This window comes from Arachis ipaensis, chromosome B10 (genome assembly GCF_000816755.2).
Source record: "Arachis ipaensis cultivar K30076 chromosome B10, Araip1.1, whole genome shotgun sequence".
Taxonomy (NCBI): domain Eukaryota; kingdom Viridiplantae; phylum Streptophyta; class Magnoliopsida; order Fabales; family Fabaceae; genus Arachis; species Arachis ipaensis.
Genome location: NC_029794.2, coordinates 126135980 through 126144253, shown reverse-complemented (window position 1 = coordinate 126144253; position 8274 = coordinate 126135980).

Here is an 8274-nt window from a genome sequence, read left to right as displayed (position 1 = left end):
CAGTAGCATGCATCATCAGCCACCGACCCATCATGTTATCATCGATGTATTCGTAGCCCTGTGTTTCCCTTTTTGCAGTACAGCACAACAGAGTCCAACTGCTGTGTCATCTGTATGCAGGTTTATTATTGATTTTCTCTCTAATTTTTCATTCTTTGTATGTTAACTTTTCTTTTTCTATTCTTGTTATATATTTTTTTTATTATTGATTGTTGTGCTTGATTTTAATTTTTTTTTGTTCACTACTATTATTAATTTTTAATTATTTTGTGACTATTTCAAACATCACTACTAATGGAAATGAATATCTGTAAACATGGGTATTTATGACTTATGAGATATACTTGAAGATAAAAATAGTAATGAAGATTTGAAAGCACTTCAAACAAAATTGTTTAATTTGTACGATCATTTTTGTTTTAATATCGTATTGTTTACTTTATTTAAAATTTGAGTATTTGACGTTTATTTTTTGTTATTGTACAAGATGTCTCTGGTACGGGTTGAGAGATGGATCGAGAACTTGCGGATTGAGGCGGATGCCGGATCACTTGGCTGGAACAATGGGGGGAGGTACCTGCAAAGACACTCCGACGCTCAAGTCAGAATGAATCTTAGAGGTATAAGGTGTGAGGGATGAATGAATACCTGGAGGGACCTGGGTCCTCTATTTATAGGTGATGGTAGCTGTCTTATCATATCTTGTTTGGCCAAGATAAAGGAGACGTTTGAATTTGAAAGTTGGTTAGGAGCTCTAGTGGGCCGGTTCGGGCCTTCTAGAAGGGTTTGGTGGGTCAGACCCGGGTAGCCGGGTTTGGGGACTATCTCGGGTGTAGGATCCGTGGGCCGGATCCGTAACAGTTGCCCCCGTAGCAGGAGAGCGAGCGAGGTTGATCTGTCGCTGGGAGGTGTGGTTTTGACTGTTTGTGGTCTTCTTTTGTTTTCTCGGGTCGTCGTTTGATGCCTTTGAGGGGAGGTTGGTGCGCCGACCCTGGTTTTTGTGGCTGAGCCGAGGCTTCGTCTGGCCGTTTTAGGTTGATGCGGCTCTTCTGCGTCCTTGCGCCTGTTGCATTTTTTGAGGCGTGCTTTATTAGTTTCGTTTTCCGAGGGAGCATTTATTGTGAGGGGACGTTTTTGGGTAGCTTCCCTTTATTGCCCCTGCGCCCACTTTTAGTTTTCAGGGCTATTTGTGACTTTTTGTCTTTTTTGAAACCGTTTTGGCTTTCCTTCTTTCTTCCCTCGTTTGTTTCATCTCTCTTTTACTCTCTTCTCTGAAAATCTCTTTCTCTCCCTTGCGTTCTGGTGTTTCTTCGTGGTTGAGTTTCTGTTTTCCTGCTTCAGCATTTTTCAAGCTTGTTTTCTGCATTACCAGGTTGGTTTCTTTTTGCTCTCGTCATTCTGTGGTATTTTGTTGTTCTGTATTTTCCATGCATTGTTTTGCCATCTGCATTCTTGTACTGTGTTTTTCGTTTTGGGTGGTGGTGGTATTTGTGTTTTGGAGGGGCTGAGCACCACTGTGTTGGACTGGTAGTAGGTGGTAGGTTTTTGGTTGTCTTCTCTGCTTCTGCGTAGGGTTAGTAGGCTGACGGTGGTGCTCCTCCCTATTTTTGGTATGCATCGGTGGAGGAGTGAAGGTGTGGGTACTCTGATAGCCCCTTCCAGGGGTGTCCCCTCCCGCTATACTTGGGTGACTAGCGATGTGTGGGGTGTTCTATCGCGGATGATGGATGCTGATCTCCAAAGGCTCCGCGATCAGGGGACGGTTTGCGGTGGCAGTGATGTGGAGCGGCAATATGAGCTTGCCCTCCCTGACGCCGATGAGCGGTTTTGTTATTTGAACCTCAATTCACCGACCGTGCCGGACTGGATGCGGGTTTATGAATCAATGCTTACTCGGCTTGGTGTGCGGCTCCCCTTTTCGACGTTTGTTCAGGAGTTGCTGAGTCGGTGTTCCGTGACGCCGTCTCAGCTTCATCCGAATAGTTAGGCGGCCGTTCGTTCCTTTGAGCTTGTGTGTCAATATCTTGATCTTCTGGTCTCTGCTCCTGTTTTTCTTTTTCTTTTCTTATGTACTCTTCCGACTAAGGAAGGGAAGCATAAGAAAGGATATATGTCGTTCAGGGCTCAGCCTCATCGTCGTATATTTGGTTTGTTTGAAGATTCTTTCCATGGTTTTAAGAGAGAATATTTTAAAGTGCGCCCCGTTCAGGGGCATCATCCTTATTGGTTGACATTAGAGGGCGAGCATCGGTTCCCGACTTATTGGAATTTTGGTGCAGGGCCGTCGGTTTTGACCAAAGTTACATACGATGGTTTGTCTCCGGAGGACAAGGACATCACTAGTGTCCTTTGGCATTTGTTCGGGGAACGTCCGTTAAATCCTCGAGACGTCATGGGGGATCCTGTGTCCTGCCGAACATATATTGGTGTGTGGCTGTCATTTTCTTTGTTTTTATGTTTGTTTTTCCTGATTTTGTGACTTTGTGTTTTTCTTTGGTTTTTTCAGTTGAGATGGCTGGTGGTTTGACTTCTCTGGCGAGGTTGAAGGCAGCAATGGATCGGGAGGAGGGGTCATCGGCATCTTCTTCTACCCCTGTTTTGAATTCTGCTGCGGATTCCCAGGCTGTATCTCAAGAGGTGATTTCGGCTGGGGTTAGGGTTGGTGCTCAGGTTTCACCTGGTCCAGTGAATTCGCCTGAAGTCGTTGTGGTCTCAGCTTCCGAGGCTTCTCGGAAGAGAAAGAGGCCTGAGGAACCTAGTAGTGAGAACTTGGAGGAGGAGGGTGCTGTTCCTACCGTGATGGATCGTTGTTTCGATGCTTCAGGGTTTATAGATCAGTACTTGATGCCTGGCACCGAGCCATTTTTTTATGATTGTGATGTGTCTTTTCAAGCCAAGTCGGTATATCGCGCCCTCCTCCGATCCGCTGTTATTGTCTGGAAAGCTGAGCCGGTGATGGCTCAGGTTGGTTTGCTGGATAAGAAGCTCCGTCATTCCCAAGCTGATGTGGCCAAGTTGAGAGAGCAGTTTGAGGCTGCCGAGGTAGCGAGAGAAAAGGCGGTGAAGTCTTCCGAGGAGGTTGGGGATGAGATCCTCCGTCTTTCCGAGGTTGAGACTTCACTTCTATCTCAGCTGGGTATGGAGCGAAAGCGGGCTTCCGATGATGAGTCTTAGGCTGCCGTACTTCTTGGCGAGATGGAGGTTCTGAAGGCTGAAGTTGCTACTTTGAAGAAAGAGAAGGTGGAGTTACTGGCTGATGCAAAGGGTGCGATTGCGGCTACCGAGGAGACGATGAGAGCTCAGGCTTTGGTGCTGGCTCCGGGCGTGGACGTGTCTGTGATGGGGGCTTTTAAGACCGTCCGTGATGGCCAGATTGTTGACCTTGAGTAGCTTATTATAACTTATATTTTATGGGACTTGTTAGTTTTTTAGATGCTTGTTGGCCCTGAGGCCGTGTATTTTGATGCTTTTCGTTGAACATTTTGTATGCCATTGTAGCTGTTTATAACTTGCTTTTCTTGATGACTCTTGTGTGATTGTGGCCGTTCGGGCCTTTTCATTTTTCGAGCCGTTTATATTTTTAAGCCGTCGTGACTTAGGGCCTTCGGTAGGCCGTTTGGTAGTTTTTGAGGATATCTGTTTGTTAGGCCCCGACGGTGATCGGTCCTCGGTGTTGGCCGTTTTGTTTGTGTTGCCGTCATAGTGGTATTGGCAAATGTATTTTTGTAAAAATGGAATTTTATTAAGTTTGGGCCTCGTTAAATAATGAAAGAAAACTATACAAGAGAAAGGAAAAATAAAGTTCAGATAAGTAAAAGGGCATAGTTTTTTAGGGGAGGAGCGCCTCTACGTGTAGTATCGCCGTAAGTTGGTGGCATTCCAGGTTCTCAGGATCTCGGTTCCGTCGAGCTTTTCGAGCTTGTAGGCTCCTTTCCCGATTATTCCTTTCACACGGTATGGTCCTTCCCAGTTGGGGGTGAGTTTTCCTTCCCCTGGCGTTGGAGTTCCGATGTTGTTTCGTTATAGGACCAAGTCATCGGGTGAGAAGTCTCTCCGTATTACGCCATGGTTGTACCTTATTTTGATTTTTTTTAGGGCTAACTCTCTCATGTGGGCTACCGACCTGACCTCGTCATTGAGGTCTTGTTTGGCATTTTCGTCGTTGCCTCCGATGGTTCTTCTCGGACTTGGGTCCCCGATTTCGACTGGGATGATGGCTTCTACTTCGTATGTCATGCGAAAGGGGGTCTCCCCGGTGGAACTTTGCGGGGTGGTCCGATATGACCAGAGGACCGATCCGAGTTCGTCTGCCCAACGCCCCTTGGCTTCGTCGAGCCGCTTTTTAAGTCCTTTGACTATTGTTTTGTTTGCCGATTCGACTTGCCCGTTCGTCGGGGGATGTTCTACCGAGCTGAAGCGTTGGGATATGTGTAGTCCCTCCAAGAATTTCTAGAACTTTTTGTTTGTGAATTGTATTCCGTTGTCCGAGATTACGACTTCCAGAATGTCGAATCGGGTGATGATGTGTTTCCAGAGGAATTTACGGCACTGGGTAGCCGTGATGGAGGCCAGGGGTTTGACTTTGATCCACTTGGTGTAGTAATCAATTGCAACAATGATGTATCGGAGCTGCCCGGGGGCTGTCGAAAATGGGCCGACGAGATCGATGCCCCAAGTTCCGAACGGCCGATCTACCGTGATTATACTGAGCTGGTGTGGGGCGGCTTTATGATAGTTGGAGTGCTTTTGGCACTTGTCGCAGTTCCTGACTGTTTGTATGGAGTCCCTGATGATTGAGGGCCAAAAGTAACCGGCTCGGATGATTTTCTGGGCCAAGGTTTTGCCTCCGATGTGATGGCCACAGCAACCCTCATGGATTTCGTGAAGTATGTATTCCGTGTCTCCGGGTTCGATGCATTTGAGTAGGGGCTGCGAGAATCCCCGTTTGTATAGATGTCCCGTTATTATGGTGTTGTTGATGACTTCCCTTTTTATCCGGTTTGCCTCTTTAGGGTCTTCGGGTAGTACTCCGTTGAGGAGGTATTGTAGGATGGGAGTGGTCCATGACTTTCGGTCGGAGATCGGTAGGCTGTTGTCGGTGGTGTTTGATATAGATGGTGTTCTGACGATCTCTTGAATTAACAACCGGTTACCGTGTCCTAGTTTGGTGCTGGCCAATTTTGAGAGTAGGTATGCCCTTGCGTTTCGTTCTCAGGGGACATGTTGAATGGTTACCTGATCAAAATCTTCTTTCAGTTTGTTTACCTTGGCGAGGTATTGTTGGAGTAAGGGGTCTCGTGTTTGGTAGTCCCCGTTGACTTGGGAGCTGACTACCTGTGAGTCGCTGCATATCTCTAAAATTTTTGCCCCGACTTCTTTGGCTAGAATTAAACCGACCAAAAGAGCCTCGTATTCTGCTTGGTTGTTGGAAATTGGGAACTCGTATCGACCGGATTGTTCGATTACGATCCCGTTTTGGCTTTCGAGTATGACCCCGGCTCCACCGGAGGTGGTGTTGGATGAGTCGTCTACGTGTAGTTTCCAAGTTTTGGGGTGGGGTTTTCTGGCGTCATCTCGGTGATGAAGTCTGCCATGGCTTGCGCTTTGATTGCATTCCGGGGTTCGAACTTTATTTGGAATTGGGACAGTTCGACGGACCATGCCAGCATTCTTCCTGCTAGGTCGGGTTTTTGTAGGACCTGTCGGACCGCCTGGTTAGTTCGGACTGTAATAGGGTGGGCTTGGAAATACTGTCGGAGGTGGCGGGATGCCGTTAGGAGTGCGAAGGCAAGTTTCTCGAGGCGTGAGTAGCGTGATTCCGTGTCTTGTAGGACTTTGCTTATGAAGCAGATGGGTCGTTGGGCTTTATTTTCGTCTTCTCGGATGAGTGCTGCAGCAAGGGCTTCTTCAGTTATAGATAGGTATAGGTAAAGGGTCTCTCCTGTTTGAGGTTTAGCGAGGACCGGGGGTTCCGCTAGGACTTTCTTAAAGTGTTGGAATGCTTTTTTGCATTCCGCTTCCCATTTGAAGGGGATTCCTTTTTTCATGAGCTTGAAGAAAGGGAGCGCTTTTTGAGCTGACGCCCCGAGAAAGCGGGATAATGCAGTTAACCGGCCAGTGAGTTTCTGAATGTCTTTGAGGTTTTTTGGGCTTGCCATTTTGAGGACGGCTCTGCATTTTTCGGGGTTTGCCTCTACTCCGCGTTGTGTGATCATGAAGCCGAGGAACTTTCCTGCTTCCATTCCGAATGCGCATTTGGTTGGGTTGAGGCGCATTCGATGTTTCCTTAAGGTGTTCGTTATGAGCTCGAGGTCGGTGATGAGCTGTTCGCCAGATTCGATTTTTGCGAGCATGTCGTCTATATAGACTTCTAGCTTGGTCCCGGACAAGTCTTGGAATATTTTGTTAACGAGTCTTTGGTAGGTGGCTCCAGCATTTTTTAGGCCAAAGGGCATGACTTTGTAACAGTAAGTGCCGTCGGGAGTGATGAAGGCCGTTTTTTTCTCGTCGGGTCAGTGCATAGGTATCTGGTTATATCCTGAGTATGCGTCCATGAAGCTGAGGTATTGGTGGCTGGACGCGGCGTCTACTAATCTGTCTATGTTTGGTAGGTGGAAAGCGTCTTTTGGACAGGCTTTGTTTAAGTCCGTATAGTCAACGCACATCCGCCATTTACCGTTTGCTTTTTTGACTAGTACGACGTTAGACAGCCAGGTCGCGTAGGGTAACTCCCGGATAAAGCCTGCTTCGAGGAGGGCTTTGGCTTGTTTTTTAACTTCGGAGGCTCGGTCGGGGGACATTTTCCGTCTCTTTTGTGAAACGGCCTTGGCCGTAGGGTCTACGGCCAGTCGGTGGGACATTAAGTCGGGATCTATGCCTGGCATATCGGTGGGTGTGAATGCGAACAGGTCTCTGTTCTGTTTCAAGAGGTGAGAGAGGTCCTCTTTGAGGTTGTAGGGAAGGTTTCGGTTGATGAAGGTGTGTTCTTCTCTGGTTTGGCCTATTTGTAGCTTCTCCATGTCTCCCTCAGGTTCTGGTCTAGGTTGCCCATCTTGTCGGGCATCTAGGTCTGCTAACAATATGCCGGCCGCGTCTCAGGATCTCTTCCTTAGGGCTAGGCTGGTGTTGTCGCATTCTGCCGCGGTTTTCCGGTCTCCGTGGATAGTCCCGATTGAGCCATCTTCCGCTGTGAACTTCATCAGGAGGTATTTGGTGAAGATGACAGCTGAGAGGTCGTTTATGGTTTTTCTTCCAAGGATGACGTTATAGGCGGTGGAGTCTTTGAGGATTACAAATTCGGATAGTATTGTCTTTTTCTGGTCTGTTTTTCCTATGGTGAGGGGGAGGATAATGGAGCCATCTGGTTTGAGGAAGTTATCCCCTAGCCCGGTTACCCCATTGCGGTGTGTTTGGAGGTTGTCATCATGGAGTCCGAGTTTGTCGAAAGCCCCTCTGAAAAGGATGTTGGAGTTTGCTCTTGTGTCTACTAGTATTCTTCTTACCAGTCCGGTTCTGATTCTTGCCGAGATAACGAAGGGGGCATCCTCCGCCGAGGTACCGTGCTGGCAGTCCTTGGGGGAGAATGTTATTGCTCTATTGGTAGCGTTTGAGTCTTGTTGTCTAACTGCCAGTATTTTGAGGTCCTTTTTTAGTGCCGATTTCGATTTCCCCGGGACGTCTTTACCTGTGATGATGTTCACGATAATGGTTGGGTCAGCTTCCGGGCTTTCTCTGGGGCCCTGTTTTTGTGTTCTCGGGTTACGTCCTTCTCTTTCGGGTGGTCTTTACTTTTTCGCGCGTCTTGGTTCCCTGATGAATCTGGCGAACTCGGGGATTTTTCCGTCTCGTATAGCTTGCTCGAGGGCGTCCTTTAAGTCGAAGCAGTCTTGCGTCCTATGTCCGTATCCTCGGTGATAGTCGCAATATAGGGTTTTGTTGCCGCCTGTTCTTTCCTTTAGCTGTCGGGCTTTCGGGAGGATGTCTCGATCTGCTATTTGATGGTATATTTCGGTGATCGGCGTAGTTAGTGGTGTGTAATTGGAGAATTTTCCTATTCTGGGGGGTCGGTTTACGTTTACCGGCTTGTGGTGTTCCTTCTGATTCTCTCTGGAGGTAGGGTTATGTCTGGTTGCTGGTAGGCCGTGTTGTGTGCTGCCGTGTTGCCGTTTGTTGGCGGCTACGACCTGGCTTACTTCTTCGTCATTTATGTACTCCTTTGCGACACCTCGTATTTCGTGCATCGTCCACACTGGTTTGGTAGTGAGGTATTTTCGG